Consider the following 18,997-nt stretch of genomic DNA (forward strand, 5'->3'; position numbering starts at 1 on the left):
TAGTGAATTAGCACATTAACAATATGACTTGCGACTTCATCTTTACACTAAACGAGAGATAATAGAAAGATTTACTTGCAGCTGAGACAGAAAAACGGGATAGTTATCGTTGCTGTGTGCGAGGCTTCTAAAGATGCACGATTTTCCTGTTTCTCTGGGGGGCCGAATCGGGCGTGTAGCCGTAAATTCAACTTTTCTAATTACGCGGGCCGTTAGGCGGACCGAGTTAAGGTTTCGGTAGCATTATCAAATTCTGTTTTTCTTTTTGGGGTCGCGATGGGCCGAGAGATAAGACTTCGGGCCACGAGTTATTGTTCTCGGTCTCGTTTTTTGTACTCGGCTGGTACGAGTTACGTTTTCTGTCGTGTTAGCAAATTCTTTAAATTCTCGGTCGCGTTCTTTGTTTTCGGGCCGTGAGGAGTGTTAACAATATGCAAGCCAGACGTGCGAGGCATGCGAGGCATGAACAACCCCAACATAAACTGCTAACCGTAACCTAACCGGGGAGCTATTTAAGCTAACCTAAGTGCTATGCTAACCGGAATGTTTTTAGGCTAACCTGAGTGCCTCAAAGTTAGTATTGTGTAACCAGAAATTTGGCAACTAAATCAGCCTATGACCTCGCGGGCCAAGATAGATAAAGATGTCTCACGTTTACTATAGAAAAACAATCAATGTAGAAACGGCTTTTGTCTTCAAATGAAAGGTGAATAACAAATGCTTTCCGCTGAATTTCATTTCAAAATATAAACAGCGAAACATTGAAAAACGTACATGGATATAAACGTACGCGTGATGCGTAACGTTACTCTAGATCCCGGGGGGGGGGGGGGGGGGTTCTCAACAGATGCTTGGTTAGGGAGGTGCAGCCCGGGCGTTCAAACCCTGACCCTGTTTAAGACATAATTCTCCGATTTCCCTATCCTGTTTAAGACAGAATTCAAAATTTTTAGGCCCTTTCTAAGACATTTAACCCAAAATCACACCCTGTTTAAGACTAGAATGAAATAAGAATACACAAGTTTCTTACTGTATTTTAATGCATTGGCAATCAAAATCTGTTTAAGCCATTAGGTCATGTAGGGATACCCTGTTAAGACAGAAAGTGATGAAATAGATACCCTGTGCAAGACAAAACACCCTGAAAACCATACCCTATCGGGCCGCACGTCCCCGAGTCTAGATCATACCGAAAATTACGATCCGTCATTGACCCGGCGTCACATACATATTAGGACCGTACATATGGTTTCTGTCTCTAAACGAAAGGTGAAAACGTAAGGATTAAAGCCCGGGGATTATAAAAAGCATTCGTATGACAAATGTAGTTTTCCCCTGTATTTCATTCTGACTGCAAGAAATGCAATTTTATGCGGTGGTTACTTATTGCTTCACTATATCTCTGTATCTATCTATTTGGTAGCCTGCGGGCAAGCTCTCTTGGGGGTGGGGGGCGGGAGGGGGAAAAGAGGATCCACCCCCAAGAGAGCTTGCTCGCAGGCTATCTATTTGGGGGAATTGGCGATGCTTGAGGTTTGCTTCCAAAACTATTCTCTTTTGTAATGCTTCAAGAGAATCTATGTCTTGTAGCATCAGCATCTAAATAATTAAGCTTAATTTTTGCAAAAAAATTACCAAGGAAACTGCAGGCTTAGACTTGTAAAAATGTCAACATGAAAGCTTCAAGAGAACCTACATTTTGTAGCATTAGCTAGTATCTAACTGATTAAGCTTAATTTTCCAAAACATACCTATAAAACTGTATACTGATCAACCTTGGCGTCTAACCAAGGGGAATCAGCTCAGTTTAGCCAACGAGTTGAATTCATTTGACACACACAATTGCTGTTCAATGGTTACGTTGTATTTTAGAAGTTTACTCTACAGCTCAGCTACAACATTCTCTCTGAAGAACTTCTCGCGTTGCTTTTATGTTGGCCGGAGTATGATTGACAACCTACTGTCAAACACTCGTCAACTACTTATGTAGGCTAACATAAGCCTTCCTTTGATTGGTTGGTATCGGAATTTGTAATAGGTACCTTCCCTTTATTTGAGGAAAATGTACCTTTCTTTCAAGGTTTTTGTTATGTTCTTCGAAATGTCCAACCAAAATAAAGCAACGGAAGAAATTTAAAAATTACAATGAACATTTGTATCGATAAAAATTACACATTGACAATCATGAGTTTGTAATGTACTAGGTCAAAGTTTCAAGCAGTGTCCAGCGTTATTGTTGCAAAACAACAACTTTCCAAGAAGAAAGGCGGTACTACAAGTCCACGCCTATTTCCATAAATTACAGAGCACATGTTTACAACTTTCAGTTACCTTATTAAAAATACAGTAGGTGGTTTCAGAACAAAAAGTATTGACATTGATAGTCACCTTCAAACGCAAAGATTTCAAGATTACTATTATTCAAATAAGTACAGTGAAAACTAACTTAAATAACAAAATATCAGCTGGTATAAATTCGGTAAGAAACACTGAATATCTTCACTAAAAACAATAAAAACAAGAACGGTGGCCATTTCCAGGCAAATGCTAGCGAAAGGTTAACTTAAAGTCAGATACGATGAATTACGGCTTGACCTTATGTAAACAATGTATTGTTTGAAGAAAAACCAATTTCAGACATTCTTGACGGAAGGACAAATTTCCTGAGAAGTAATCCAAAACAGAACACCTACTTTAACCAAATTTATACCAGGAGAAAACAACATTTGATCAGAGCTAGATCAGCATTACACTAAAACATAAATAGAAAGATAAACCATTGAACTTTTTAATATTTTTATCCCTTCGATTCGAATATTCCCGTAAATAAAGCATATATTGTATCGCTTCCCAACACCGAACAATAAATAAACCCAAGAAAATCAATAATAAAATAATACAATTGTGAGTTTCTACATTATTCGTGTTTAGATTGTTTAACAAATTTGGACTTGTAAAATTATAAAAAATGAAAGCTTGGGAGAACGGGATTCCACTCAGCGTAGCACAACAAACCTATAAAAGCTTTAATTTTTCTTTTTTCTTTCTTTTTTCGTTTTTCCCAATTTTATACGTTCCAATTTTATCCCATAATCAAACTAATGGAACATAAGAAGACTATTGGTAGCCTTCCCTTTTATTCCCTGAGTAGTTGCATTTTTACAAGTAGCTGTAAAACGTTAACAGTCCTAATAAAAACTTTAAAAAACTTAAATGAAAACACCAGTGCTTGGTAGTTGTTGTACGGTCTGCAACCCCATTAACTATATCGACCGTTTAACTAAAATTCCCTCTAGTAGGTTAATCCTTCACCACATGCCTTTGTAGTAAATTCATCCGCCTTTTAATAGCTAGGAAAGCGCGTGTAGGCAATCATGTTAATCAAACGCTTCATTTGATTTTCCTTCATCGGTCTTTGTCCATACGCCCACCTCCTTGAAGTAAATGTTTTCCATTGACTTGGTATTTTCCAACTCATACTTTTCTCGATTTGAAAACTCTTCTTCACTCAAAGTTTTCTTCTTCTTTTTGAAGCGTACCAGGCAGATATAGGCAAGTGCCAGAACAAAGATTCCGCCAAAGGTAGCACCGAAGATGATGGCATATTTCATTTTCGATTCTTTCGGTTCCTTGGTTGGCTCTATACAAACGAATTTAGGGCAGATTAGTGTGTTGTTTTCATTTTGTTCCGGCATTTATCTCTTTATGACTGTTACGACGATTGTCTACATTTCGCAGAACGTTCTCGAACATTCTATTTCAGTTACATTCTAGCACATTCTATGGAATTAGTCCAGAACCTTTTAGAATGCTAAGTCATCTCTTACGTTACTGTCGTTAAATAGCACACGCTCATGTAATATTATTTAAAATGGATTTTAGAAGGTTCTAGGTTCCTTGAAGGCTCCTTTCCTTGGTGCATGACTATATCATACAAATATTAAAGAGAGCTTAGCGGTTAAAGAAAGTTTCTTTTAGTGAAGCGTAAACAGTGCGTCAAGAAGTATATTCAACAGGCTGCTGTGTGCCTGACCTATTGAGAAAAAAGATATTTTTTGTTCATTATTCAATAATCCAAAAGGATTACAACATCATCTACTGCACAGGAAAGGAACTGAACACCAACGTCTTTAGGATTTTAATTATTACATTTTCTTCTTCCAATTCCAGGAGTGCGAAATAGTGTGTTTGCTTATCAAGCAGTTGCAATGTTCTTGTTCGTTTCATTATGTTCATTCACCTGTTTACTTCACGAGTGAAATTATAGAAAAAACGAAAAATAAAAATAAATAAAAAACAACATGATTCCCCTTTCTTGTCTTTTTGGACAAGCCAGAAAAGAAAAACATCATATTGAACTCTGATCCTCGGCTAATATCAGGTTTTTAACTATGGCTTGCAATGATAAAAGAAAATTACCTTCAGTTACACGTGTCACCTGTTCCAGAGACGAAGGGTCAACCCGAAGGCCACCAAGATTTCCATCACTTATTTGGTTCTTGAGATGGGAAAATGCTTCTTCAGGGGCAACGTTTTTGTTGAACATCAATTGAAACTCTGCCACGACACTTCCTTTACTGGGAACGAAAGAAAAAAGAAAACTAAGAATAAGTTTTGGGGGTTTCTATATAAAACCATAAAACATTTAATTAAACATCGAACCAACTGTCTATTTTATGTTTCAAAAGAAATGCATTAATCAATGTTATCACTTTACCGACGTCTCTTTTCACAACTGGGCCCATATTTTTATTTCTCTTACTATTATTCATTATTAAAAACTGCATCATTGTATAATACAATTCGAGGGATATGATTGGCTTAGCGGCCATGGTATATGAGCAATTATACCATGGCCGAGAAATGGCGACCATTAAATTGCCTTCTGGTCGTTCTTGCACAGCGAAATCAGTAAGATCTAGCAATATTTCTCGGTTGTTTTTAATAAAACAATTATTCCACTTGCGCTTGTTGGATATGAGATGATTATAGCCAACTCGGCGCTACGCGCCTCGTTGGCTATCTATCATCTCATATCCAACGCGCGCTCGTGGAATAATTGTTAATTACATTATTACGTATAGGTTTATAAATATTGAAGGAGAAAAGAATGACGAACAAAAAAAGTATATAGAAAACAACTGGAGCATAAAAGAAAGCAACCATGACTAATGGAAACTGTAAGCCTGATCAGTAAGCTTGATCTTCCCTACACCAACGGCTGGAGATGAAGCTCGTCTGAATAACAGAGCTCGCAAGCAAGTTAAAAAAATTCTGGCAATAAAGAGAACACTACTACTAAGGTCAGCATTTGGAGGGAAGAGGGGGGGGGGGATTTAGGGTAATTCACAAACTACAGGAACTGACATCCAATGCATACATACCTGAAGGATATGACTTTCACTCCAATTAAATCTTCTCTTCCAGAAAACTTTTTCCAAATCTGCAAGTAAAGATTGGTGGCTTCTAAAAACGGGTGAAACCAAAACTTGGCTCTTAAGAATGAAAGTTGTTTTTCCGGTTCAAAAGTGTTATTGACAAAAAAAAAATGGTACAGATGGATTTGAGCAATAATAGTAAAAGGTACACAACAATGCTGGCCAGTTAAAACTTTCTTGTTTGTATTAATCTAACCTCGCTTTCCAATCTTGAAGACAAATCTTTAAAGGCATCACTGCTCTTGTCCTTCAGATCATCATTCCAGTCCTTAATGATTTTTAATTTGAAAACATGTTCTGCAACAATTAAGAATACAGATAACATTAATGGCGTTTCTCGATTTCGTAACAGTGCAAATTTCAAAGATCTCAGGTGTTAACCCCACGATGCTTATAGTATGTAGTTCAACGACAAAATATGATTCAACCCTCTACGTCGCAATTTGGGGAAAAATTGTCAATTCAACACTCGTTTCAGTTTCCCTTTGTTCTCAATTCAGCCAAAAACTGTCTGAACCGACTCCTTTTCATGGATATCATTTTTCATATCACGTTTTGTCTCTTAACAGGATCTAGAAGATGGTATCACATCAACGGGGTATGGGCGAATTGAGATAAATATATTTTACGTTTACGTAAAACGAATCACAATCGTTTGACTTTCAGTTTGCTTAGTTATTTACACGATAACTGGTTACATTATGGCGTTACAATGTCTTCCGTTTCCTTGTCTGCATAGGAATGAGTGAGCCTAGTGTTTCAAAGGTTGTACTGTCCTAAGTAACGGTCCTATCTTTAATATCTCTCTGCGAATGCTGAGCGTGTTTGATGCAAGCTCTTTCAAAAAGCGAAATAAAATCAGAACTCAAAGTGCAAATTTAGATTTTCTTTTCATGAGTTGCAAGGTGTCTGGGACCTTAACCTGGACAATTAACAGAACTTGAAGCACAATAGAAAGACCAACTCGCATGAATGATGCCTAACGTCGTAGCTCAGGTTTGTTAATTGAGAAGAGTCTCCTTCGCAGCAAACTAAGTTAGATGTACGTTAAAAGCCGATAGATGATAAATATTGGTCTGTTTTTGCTGTTTTGTTGCATCTGCTACATGCAATAAATATTGATTGTGCAAAGTTTAATTACGAAACATTTGATTAGGAATCCCTCACGTAAATGCAAAAGATTGTCGAAAATAGTCAAAGGTTGAGTAATTTGGTTAATGAAAAGCTAAATGTAATCACACGCTTCTGTTACAATTTTTTTCTGCTGCGACTAGCCAAACTAATAATAATAATAATAATAATAATAATAATAATAATAATAATAATAATAATAATTATAATGATGATGATGATGATGATGATGATGATGATGATGATGATGATGATGATGATGATGATGATAATAATAATAATAATAAAATGATTGCAGATTACATGACGGGAAAAATGCTGAAAAGGGATTGTGGCCTTCACGAATTCATTTAATATTATGACATTCTTGTGTGACAGGTGAATTAACGACCGTCATAAATCAAGTCAAGTTTTAACAACTATACACCTGTTTCAGGTTCCTCCGTTGCTGTTGGAGTTACTTGGGTTGATATAACGTTAGGAGCTGTAGACGATGTGCTCAGAGGGATCTTTTGTGTGGTTGTTGGTAGCATAGATCGTTGGTGCAGCGGTAATGAGCCAGGTGTGGTGAAGACACTGCTAGTGGTAGACAGAGAACCTGTTCAGGAAAATTTTAAGAAAGAAAATACAGACAAATATTTGATAGGATAATGTAATTTGTTTACATCGAGAACCTCATTTGGTGTTTTTACAATCCAGAATCGAAAGTCTGGTTTGTTTGAAAGATGAACGAGGCTAAAAGACCATGCATAAGTTTAGCACAATTTTCGGCAGTTATGAACCAGTTTCTGGTCCCTCTGTTACTGACGGAGTAACTTGGATTGTGTCTGCATTGGTGACAATGGACGAAAACCTCACAAGTAAATTTTGTCAGGTAGTTTGAGACACTGAATGTTTTTGCTGTTGTGATGCCACAGTCGTTGTGACGCCGCTGCTTGTCGAGAGCAAAACATATACCGAAGGTAATGTTATCTTTTTACAAGAAGAAGCTGATGGTTATTTTTTGGCAGTCGACTGCCGTGTCTACATTCACGATCTCATTTGTAGTTATGAGAATATTGTTTAGAAAATGAAACATGTTACTCTTTCATAAATTTAGCTTTTTTTTAACAGTCACGTACCAGTTTCTGAAGTAACTTGGGTTGCGTCAGCGTTGGAGATAATGGACGATGTCCTCACACCCATGTTTTCTGAGCTAGTAGTAAACACAGATTCTTTTTGTTGCTGCGGCGAGGCAGTTGTGGTAAAACCGCTGCTTGTGGAGAGCAAAATGGCAGCCAAAGAGAATGTTGTCGTCAAGTGAGAAGAACTGATTGATGCAGTCGGTTTTGAAGTCACAATCGTCCTTTTCCCTGTTGCTGTGCTTGCAACTATACTTTCACTGCTTGAAATGGCTGAAAACAGAAAGCAACATTAAAACAATGAAAAGAGCCTCTTGCAAATGGCCTATTTTTCGGACGCTGCTTCAACTTACGTTCCGTTAATGTTCAAACGAATGCTCTGTAAGGCAAGTCAAAGCTAGCCACGAATGTGTCTAACTTAAGATGATTTCAGTGGTCACTTCCACTTGATCTAATTTTTTTTTACTCTCGCTTAAGTTGCTACAGCTCTCTAAGGCGAGGCACTGTACATGTTACGTATGACCAGGTTTTGCTGGTGAGAAAAAGAAAAAGAATTTTACCCTATAATGAACGTGCTTTATTTTTTTTCTTTCTACAGGTGATGGGACACGTATAAAAGCTATGACAAGGAGGCTTGGGATGTAGATAGTATGTCCAAAGATTTTCCCTTTGGGGTTGAGAACAGGAAGGGATGACGCCATATGACGTGTTGCTAAATGGCGGCCATCTTGGATCCACCGTCCTGGCGGAGTTTCTGCATTTCCCCCAAAACTCCATGAAAGTTTGAAATGAAACGAAAAGTAATAATAATAATAATAATAATAATAATAATAATAATAATAATAATAATAATAATAATAATAATAATAACAACTACTAATTTCCTCGCGAAGCGAGGGCCGAAGGCCCGAGCGTAGCGAGGTTAATAAATTTGTCGGGCCGAGCCGGCCCGAGCGGAGCTAAGCCGCGCGAATTCGAGCGAAAAATATATTTATATATGTCTATATATGTTTATATCTTTGAAGGTGTCCGCACAATGACGTCAGACTGTCTGGCGTTGTCTGGAGCAAAATTTGCATACATGGAAAAAAATATGCGTGCATGATCAAATTTCAACTGCAATGTTCATCAATATTCACTGGACACAGAACTATCTCTCCAGAATCTTTTCCCTTTCTTTTAGAAATCTTTTTTGTGAAAGAGTGCATTAAAGAAATTACACGTTTTGTAGCCGCGGTCAATAATTTTCCGCGGGAAATAAATTCATCGAACACGACAGCGCTGCACGCCCGTTGTACATTACGTCGCGTCAGAAATAGATTTTCAACCGCAAACTAGCCCGTGGAACTACGAAAACACCATGCTCATCAAAAAAAAATTCTTATGCGCCTCTTAATCTCCTCGTTTGATGCTACAATACGAGTAAAGAGGGCTTTCCACCCAGCCCCCGCTTCGCGAGGTTTTGCGAGTCACGTATTTCTAGTAGTTTTCACTAGAGCCGCCTCCACTTTTGAAGATCTGTTTAACACATGTATATGGTTTTTACTGGATATAAATACTGTGCATACGACGGTTAAAAAAGAAACATTTCAATATTTATTGAAGTTAAAATCCATGTAACTGGCTAGCATATTTCTCTGTAAATTTGACATTGAAATCTATTACATTCATACAGTTTTGTTTTGTGAAACAGCAACGCATTGTATGTATAAGTATGTGAACTCGTGGTTTGAAAGAATGCTAAAGATGCAGAAGATGGCGAAACGTGACTTCGTGGTTGCAAGACCTTGACACTCTACTAGAAGATGGCACAACGCGAACTCGTGGTTGAAATGCTGCTAAATGATGGCAAAATGCGAACTCGTGGTTGCAAGACCTTGAAACACTGCTAGAAAAAACTCGAAATGCTGCTAGAGGACGACGAAACGCAAACTTTTGCTCGCAACACCGTCAAACGCTGCTCGAAGATCTCGTGGTTGCAGAATGACATCTACCCGACAGCACCTTGAGCGCTTGCTGAAATATTACCCGAGACCACCGTACGCGCCCATTTTGATTTTTTCGCATACTAACAAATTTACTTACAGTACTTACTTTCTTACATTTTGAAATTCCTTATATGTATACACGTGGGGAATCCTAGGGTGCCTCCTTGGGTTTTAGCCCAGAGGCCAAAGCCCTGCGGGGGCAATTATAATAATAATAATAATAATCATAATCATAATCATAATCATAATCATAATCATAATCATAATCATAATCATAATCATAATCATAATCATAATCATAATCATAATCATAATCATAATCATTATAGTAATTATAATAATAACTGAATAGTAATGACGGTGACGGTAACGTCAAGGTAAAAAAAGCACTAACCGGCCATATCAAATTTTTCCCAGAAAACGCTCAGAAAAAATTTCTTTAGTATCAAGGCGTTTTCTCTGATACTAAAAAAAAAGTTATTCATGTTGAAAGTGGCCGCAGGGAGAATCTAGACAGGGTTAAAGCAAAAAAGGTAAGAATATCGAAAAGGAAGTTATTAAGGCTTCTCTCACTGAACACAACTACGTGTGATTTTAATTTTTCGCACTGGTTTCTCGAGACGACACCTTTTTCACATCCTAGTCCTGCCAAACGTTCCTGGCATACACACGTGAAGCCCTCAATTTTTTCAACACAATAGCTGCCATTCTTACAGTCCAAACAACAAAGTCTGATACCTGTCCATATCAAGGAATATTAGCGAAGTTAAATTAAATCTGCTGAAGAAATAAGACGAGGAATGTCCAGTTTAACCTATTACTGTTTTCGACAAATTAGCACAATGGTGGTTGTTCTCTTAGAAACTAATCGAAATATGGAAAGGACTTCAGGCATCGAATACAGAAGTGTGGAAGTAATTCTATACCCTTGGATAATTACATAGAAAATTGATAGGTTAACGTATCTTCGTCAACACAGCCATACCAGTCTCACAGCGATTTCCAGTGTATCCCACGGAACAGTTACACGAGTATTTGTTGACGCCATCAATACACGATCCACTGTTAGCACATGTATGATTAACACACTCATCGATGTCTGCAAAATTAAATGCGATGTGGTACATTAATAAAGACGCTGCTTGTAAAGTCTTTGTAAAAATATGTACCGGTCGTTTTTGGTGTTATAATTAAAGTAATAAACTAGGAGACAACAAACATCCTGTTATTTCAGCCGCGATCACAACTTGAATCTTACCAACTTCACAGTGATTTCCAGTGAAGCCTGCTGGACAAACACAGGAATAGCTGTTTACTCCATCCATACAAGATCCACCATTGAGGCAACTATTGTCAACGCAGTCGTTCACGTCTTGATAAAAAGAAAAAGAAATATAAAACAGTTCAGTGTTATCCAAGAGGCCCCATATCAACTATTATATATGCCAGTGGAATTACTCAACGATCTTCCATTTCGCAAGGCTACCTAGCTGTAGATTCCTTAGATACACGGCCACAATTTTTACAAATGACATAATGATACTCATGCAAAGGTTGATGGTCGGAAATAGCAAGTAGCATTTAGTCGCTATACTTGACTTCGTTCTGATATAATCCACACGTTATTAATACTAAATATAAAGGAGTGAAGAGCAGTTGAAGCAGGGACAGTTGCATTTTATCCGGTACACAGAGATGCAAATAGTTGTTCATCCTTCCACGAATGATCTAACGAAGAAGTAAGTAAATTTACTGAACGAAAGTAAGGGCACAGGACCTCATAAGCATTCCCCTGATCGACGTGTGAATTAAAATACTATTGCATATTTCACGGTATTCCCCCAACTTTAAACAATCAAACTACGTCATGTTTAATTTGTTCTATCATCAATTTAAATTTCAGAGGAAGGGTACGGTAGAATTTGCTTGAAACCAGTTTTGAGAAATTCGAATTCCCCCAGAGTCAGTTCGTAAAACTCAGAAGAAAACTATGGTATTATTTATTGATTAATAAATTAATTCAAAAAATAATACACTATTTAACAAAACAAGTTTTTTTTATGTCAGTCGGATACCTGTTTCACAATGATCCCCTGTAAATCCAGCCACACACGAACAAGTGTAATTGTGCAACCCATCCACACACGAAGCACCATTCTTGCAGGTGGCGTTTTTGCAGTAGTCGATATCTAAACATTACAGTACATTAGATCAACATGTTCTTCACATGTCTTTAAATTTAACAGTTTAATTATAGTTTCTAATTCCCAGTTTTTCATGTCTACGTGTGCGTTACGTTGTCATGAGTTTTAACCCTATTCGACATTGAGAAGAGTGTGGGGAGGGAGTAGCTTAGAATGTTCATCAACTTTTTTTATATTAAAGAAAACACCATCAAAATTTGTGTCACTTTTCCTACATTTTATAAAGTAATAATTTCATTTCAGTGGAATTCCATCGTTAACGAGTAATAATATAATGTTTGCATGCTTTTGCCAGTCACGTGTCATCTGACCTTAAAATAAAGCGTACCTAGACTAACGTCTCTTCTTCATAGTCTTGATGCCCTTGGAGTTAGAAAGGAAATTTTATCCCCAGTAGCTCGACGAAAGCCGGCGAAAGCTAAATAGGATCTGGGGGTCCTTTTTGGCATAAAAAAGTCTACTATTTTTGCATTATTTACTGCCAACACTTAAGCGGAGAAAAATGTTTTTGGTAGTTGAGTGCTAGTCTAGTGATCTGAGTTTTTCCAGTGGTTCCTCGAAACCGCACTTGTTTCACACCCAAGCCCTGTAAATCCGTGCTGAAATACACATGTATTTAAGTCCTCTTTAAGTCCGATATTCTCTTGATATTAAGAAATTAGTTTAGATACAAAAGGAATGCCCAACTTAAAAAGCCTATCGTGAGCACAACCTAAGAAATTTCTAGGCTACAGGGCATGTATCAAGTTTTCCTCAACAGCCATTCATATTTTTTAGACATTTGCACCATGCTGGTTGTTCTCTTAGAAACTAATCGAAATATGGAAAGCACTGCAGGCATCGAATACAGAAGTGTAGAAGTAATTCTATACCCTTGGATAATTATTAAATAAAAAATTTGATCGGTTAACCCATCTTCGTCAACACAGCCATACCAGTCTCACAGCGATTTCCAGTGAATCCCACAGAACAGTTACACGAGTAACTGTTGATGCCATCAATACACGATCCACCGTTAGCACATGTGTGATTAACACAATCATCGACGTCTGCAAAATAAAATGCGATGTAGAACATTAATAAAGACGCTGCTTTGTAAAGTCTTTGTAAAAATATGTACCGGTCGTTTTTGGTGTTATAATTAAAGCAATAAACTAGGAGACAACGAACATCCTGTTATTTCAGCCGGGATCGGAAAGAAATTCCAGGAAACAGCACACCAATGAAGTTAGTAGTAGTATAGTAAGGTTTACGCGTATCTGTTTCACAATAATAATCACCCCGGGAATCCATTGATGCAGAAGCATCGATCAGAATATGTTTAATACATTAACGCGTGAAACACCATAAGATTCTTTTCAGTGACTTTTACACGGTAGCCGACATATAGAAGCAACAGATGACAAGGCGATGAAGTTAATTTCTTCAGTGTAAAACAACATGTAAAAACTGTCAAATAAACGAAAGAACGAACGCACCATCCAACCAATTCAACGCAACAACCAAGAATGAATGAACGAACAAACGAACAAACGAACGAATGTATGGAATGAATGTATAAGAAAACCAGCTGTGTGCCTGTTGGATTTTTCGATCTGTACCTGTTTCACAATGATCGCCTCTGAATCCAGCTACACAAACACAAGTGTAATTGTTTAATCCATCTTCACAGGAGGCACCGTTCTTGCAAGTAGCGTTTACACAGTAATCGATATTTAGGAGTAGCAAAAAAGTAAAATTTATGGCACCACATGTTCGCGAAAATGTTAAATGTTACTGTCATGTTTCATGTTAATGGAATGTCTAACTCCAGATTTCCAAAAGAAAAAAGAAGAAGCGATGATCATCATCACAACTTGAATCTTACCAACTTCACAGTGATTTCCGGTGAAGCCTGCTGGACAAACACACGAAGAGTTGTTTACTCCATCCATACAAGATCCACCATTGAGGCAACTATTGTTAACACAGTCGTTCACGTCTTGATAAAAAGAAAAAAGAAATTTAAAACAGTTCAGTGTTATCCAAGAGGCCCCCTATTAACTAATATATACGATGCCAGTGGAATTAGTCAACGATGTTCTATTTCGCAAGGCTACCTAGCTGTAGATTCCTGAGATACACGGCCACAATTTTTACAAATGACATAATGATACTCATGCAAAGGTTGATGGCCGGAAATAGCAAGTAACATTAAGTCGTTATACTTGACTTCGTTCTGATATAATCCACGCGTTATTAATTCTAAATATAAAGAAGTGAAGAATTTATTTTATTTCATGGATAACAACAGGCAAACAGTTGAAGCAGCGACAGTTGCGTTTTACCCGGTACACAGAAATGCAAATAGTTGTTCTTCCTTCCACGAATGATCTAACGAAGAAGTAAGTAAATTTACTGAACGAAAGTAACGGCACAGGACCCCATTACCATTCTCCTGATCGACGTGTAAATTAAATACTATTGCATATTTTACGGTATTCCCCCAACTTTAAACAAGAAAACTCCGTAATGTTTGTTCTATCATCAATTTAAATTCCAGAGGAAGGCTAGAACTTATTTCGAGAAATTCGAATTCCCCCAAAAGACAGTTCGTGAATAAAAGGGACTCCGAAGAAAACTATGGTATTATTTATTGGTTGATAAATAAATTCAAAACACACTATTTAACAAAACAATCTTTTTTTTTTTTTAATGTCAGTCGGATACCTGCTTCACAATGCTCCCCTGTATATCCATCCACACACGAGCACGTGTAATTTTGCAATCCATCCACACACGAAGCACCATTCTTGCACGTGGCGTTTTTGCAGTAGTCGATATCTGAACAAAGCAGAAGATCAACATATTCGTTGATTGACTAAACATTCATCAGTTTAAAGTTTCTTATTGACAGCTTTTCGTGTCTAGAGTGCCCTCCCCCTCCCAACAGGCACGTATAATGTTGCTTCTACGTACCGTTTCTACAAGGAGATCAGTAGCAGTCATCATTATATAGTGGTAAAATTGAACAGCAATGCAACAAAATGTTATTTTGAGGCGTCAGTTTACGACCAAGAGGAAGGAAAACAATAAAAAAAGACGACAACGAGAAAGAAAACAGTGAAGAAAGAAGAGCAATTGCTAAATTCCCGAAAAACAATATAGCTATTAACAGTTATAATATATATTATTGTTCAATGCACCTTTGCAGTTCTTTCCGTCGCCACTGAAGCCGAATGGGCACGGGCCACAGCTAACTGTCTCGCTCTTCTTGTAGCAAGTCACATTGGGGTAACAAGAATCTGCCGTGCAGTTTTTGATGATCACATCACAGTTTCGACCAGTGAATCCGACGTTACAACTGCAAGTGTAATTATTTACGAGGTCTACACAAGTCCCTAGAAAAAAAAAAAAAAAAAAAAAAAAAAAAATAATAATAATAATAATAATAATAATAAAGTTTTTTGCTGTAGGCACATAAAAGTCAGAAAATGTGCTGAACCATACTAACTTTAGTTTTTGCGAATTATTACGAGCAATTCAATTAAAGTTATACTGATACTTATTTTTTATGAAAGATTCTGGGACAAAATATCATCGCAATTGGCTTGGTCGTTGTCTTTTTTATACACCCCGCCGGGATCTTGTAATACAGTGTATGGCCTTGAGTGTCCATCCTACAGACTAAGAGGTTGTTAAAAACGTCGACCATGCAATTCCTTAGAACGGCAAATCACGAGAAAAGTAATTGGGAAAGTCGGCATATTCTTACTTGCTTTAAAATTAAACTGCGAAAGTAGCTGTGTCGTAAGTTTTCATTTTATTTTACTACTGGGAAGTAATTCGTTGACATCCCCGCAAGACCACACTTATCTGGAATGAATTTGCTTGGGTAGGTCAAGGTTCAACGAATCGCTGTTTCCATGGCAACCAATTTTTGACAAGTAGGTTTCCAGTTTTTGAAGATTCCTGATGTTAAGATTTTTTTTTTAATTAACTTTCCCGTTGCGAACCGCAAGTCTCACTGTCATGGCCTTTATGCCTGGGGAGTATAAATTATTCCCAGACCCATGTAGACCAAACAATATCAGTCTAGATAGGATATTATAGCATTTATAATATTGCCTCTACCTACCATTTTCACAAGGGGATAAGTAGCAGTCATCAATGTTTACATCGCATCTCAATCCAGTATAACCAGCTTCACAGTTACAAGTGAAATTGTTGATTTCGTTGACACATGTGCCTAACAAATCAGTAACAAAATATTCGTCATATATTAAGGTTATTACCTTTTAAACATTTTCCACTTGTAATTTTTCGATCAATTTCAAAAAGGAGCACCTAACATTTTTCACTTAATTTAGTGATATTCAGGATGATGTTGAAATACTAAGTCTAGGTCTTCAGAATGATGTGAAATGGAATAAGCATATATTAATATTCAAGTCTAATGGGCACTGATAAGTCTTTAGTTTGATAGCATCAAACTGTAGCTTAGTTTTGACCTTCATGATATCAACCTTAGCTCTCAGACCATTTACTTTGTAACCCAGTTCTTATGCATTGTAAACTTCCATTACTTATTTTTAATTCCATTATTAGCGCGCGGAGCCACATAGCTAAGACAATTTGGGAAACCCATGAAACCAATAAATGCGAAAAATTTTGGTTTGGTTATGACGTTACTTTTGTCCGTCCGACCGTCCGTCCGTACGCAATTCCACAATGCTAATGCACCTGTGTTTTGTTTGGCGGGAAGTTGCATGGCGAGATGCGTTTACAACAGAAATGATAAAGAACAAAACTGAAATACAAGGTCAATTTGTATGTTTTCGTTGGATATATTGTCAAACGTTGAAAGAAGAGAAAGAGAAAGAAAAAGAAAACAGAAAAGTAGGGACGATTAAGCAAAGTTCAACGTGAAAGAGAGCAATAGAAAGCAAGTTAGAGCAGGCCGGCCGGAAAAGCAAGTTTAAAGAAGCCTCACATTTGTCTATATCACCCGTTCGTGATCAGTAATGGTAACTTTCAGAACTCTAAAATAGCTTTACATAGGCACTTTAATCGCTTTCGATATCACCAATATTCGAGAAGTTAATTTTTGAAAAATTTGTATCATGGCCGTTTTTTCATTCGCACCGCACGGCTCTCATGTGATTGTAAACACACACAAGTTTCAAAGCTCTGAAATAACTCTACCAAACACCAAAGAGCATTTTTGTATTTCTGTATTCTCCTTTTCTTAACGTTTATTTAGAGACTAGAATTATTGATAATTAGGAGCAGAATTGACACAGTTTTGAATTTCCAAACATTTTTCGCCGGGAGCTATTAACTTTCCCTTGCAAAAAAAACCATGTTTACGTGATTCCGACGGCCGTTTAAGCAGATCATTTGTGGACAGAAATATTTTCTTCCAGGCAAAAATCGATAATTTTTCTTTATGCTACGTGTTTCAAGCTTTACACAAATACTTTAATCGTGTGTTAAATTCTCGATACCATCGATATTCGTGTAGAATTAATTTTTGAATATTTTTGTTTCCTGGCCTTTTTTTTTTTTTTTTTTTTTTTCATTTGGACTGCTTTCATGTGTTTGTAAACACACACAAGTTTAAAAGCTCTGAAATAATTCTACCAACAACCAAATATTCTCCATTTGTTGACGTTTATTTAGAGACTAGAACTTTTACTATAGGAGCAGAATTGACACAGGTTTGAATTTCCAAACATTTAATCAATTAATTACTTATAACGTTATAAGATAAATTCATAAAATGGGTAGATACATACCATGAATGCAAGGAGAAGAGTGGCATTCGTTGATATCAACACCACAGTCACGACCAGTGTAGCCAGGCTCACATTGACAGGTGTAGTTGTTCACTTGATCAACACATCTTCCTTTAAAACAGTAATTGGATGGCTTTTAATGTAAAGGCTCAAACTCATACTACTGACAAGTCATCCGTCAAGACGAATCATCTGACAAATCATCTGTCTGGTATAAACACTAGAGACGGATCTTCCGTCTGGGACGAGCTTGGGCAAAGAACGGTAGTTCGTATGATAGTTCGTCTGTGTATAAATAATAATAATAATAATAATAATAATAATAATAATAATAATAATAATAATAATAATAATAATAATAATAATAATAATAATAATAATAATATTTATCCAGGAAGCCCAACCGCCTTGGCGGTTTTCAGTGGGGCCCTGTACGAAATAGGGGTCTTTTAGACGGATGATCCGTCCAGACGAACAGTAATCCACTGTAGTTCGTCTTGACCCAGACAGATGATCCGTCTCTAATCATTCAAAATGAAAGTTTTTCAGGCAGGGGTCTTAAATGATTACTTTCACCCTGGCAAATTAGGTTTCGTAAAAGAGAAAAAAAGAGAGACGAAGAGAATGTTGAAACCTATGCTATCCTCATTCTTTTGACATCTATTTTTCCTGAACTTCTCTGAGTACTTGTACTATTTCATGTTTCTCAGGATCAATAATCTTTTTTTTTTTTTTTTAACAGACAGCGCAGTTAGTAACAAGGGGTGTTTAATTTGATTGTGTTGTAGTATTTTAGTGTTTTTCTATTACTGGCGCGTTGCTCACCAAAACCAAAATATTCAGTCTAACCGTTGTAAGAACCAAAGAATCCAATAAGAAGTCAAAAACAAACAAACAAAATTAATAACAAAATAAAGAAAAGGTGTCAAGCGGAGGCAAATTCATGTAGGCAAGTCACAATTTGATTTGGCTTGACTTAAGAATGGTTGAAAAAAGTGATTGGAGGCTTTTGCTTGTTTTCTCCTAATGAATCACATAGCAAAATAAACCAAAACTAATGAAAACGCATTATTTATTTGGAGACCCAATTTTAAAGCACTCTATTTGCAACTAGGCAATTTGCGGTTGACTACTGCGCGTTCTTCGGAAAAATCAACTTTTTCAAATCACTTGCAGACGCAATTCCGTCCCATTTCTGGAAAGAAGTCTTGCCCCTGACCCGCGAAACGCAGTGTGAGCCCCTGACGAGTTATTCAATTTTGTCAATCGTCCAATATGCGCACTTCCTACACACCATGTTTGCAAGGTGATGACACACAATCATCTACGTCAATAGTG

The 18,997-nt window shown here is 37.0% G+C and overlaps 1 pseudogene across 1 annotated transcript in view; it reads right to left on the reverse strand.

The window, feature by feature from the left end:
• Nucleotides 1–1,842: 1,842 nt before the first annotated feature.
• The window catches only part of LOC146448383 (uncharacterized), a 59,344-nt pseudogene continuing 42,189 nt past the window's right edge, over nucleotides 1,843–18,997 (reverse strand). The window contains exons 16-31 of the transcript XR_014861100.1: nucleotides 18,954–18,997; nucleotides 17,660–17,770; nucleotides 16,000–16,110; nucleotides 15,068–15,262; nucleotides 14,592–14,705; nucleotides 13,750–13,863; nucleotides 12,818–12,931; nucleotides 11,754–11,867; nucleotides 10,937–11,050; nucleotides 10,664–10,777; nucleotides 7,691–7,963; nucleotides 6,997–7,167; nucleotides 5,635–5,735; nucleotides 5,385–5,443; nucleotides 4,420–4,577; nucleotides 1,843–3,640 (exon numbers count right to left, since the gene is read on the reverse strand). The exon at nucleotides 18,954–18,997 is cut by the window's right edge and continues 67 nt beyond it. The product of XR_014861100.1 is annotated as an uncharacterized LOC146448383 (transcript). The remainder of the gene's footprint in view (nucleotides 3,641–4,419; nucleotides 4,578–5,384; nucleotides 5,444–5,634; nucleotides 5,736–6,996; nucleotides 7,168–7,690; nucleotides 7,964–10,663; nucleotides 10,778–10,936; nucleotides 11,051–11,753; nucleotides 11,868–12,817; nucleotides 12,932–13,749; nucleotides 13,864–14,591; nucleotides 14,706–15,067; nucleotides 15,263–15,999; nucleotides 16,111–17,659; nucleotides 17,771–18,953) is intronic.

This window comes from Pavona decussata, unplaced genomic scaffold (genome assembly GCF_977016875.1).
Source record: "Pavona decussata unplaced genomic scaffold, jaPavDecu1.1 SCAFFOLD_955, whole genome shotgun sequence".
Lineage (NCBI taxonomy): Eukaryota > Metazoa > Cnidaria > Anthozoa > Scleractinia > Agariciidae > Pavona > Pavona decussata.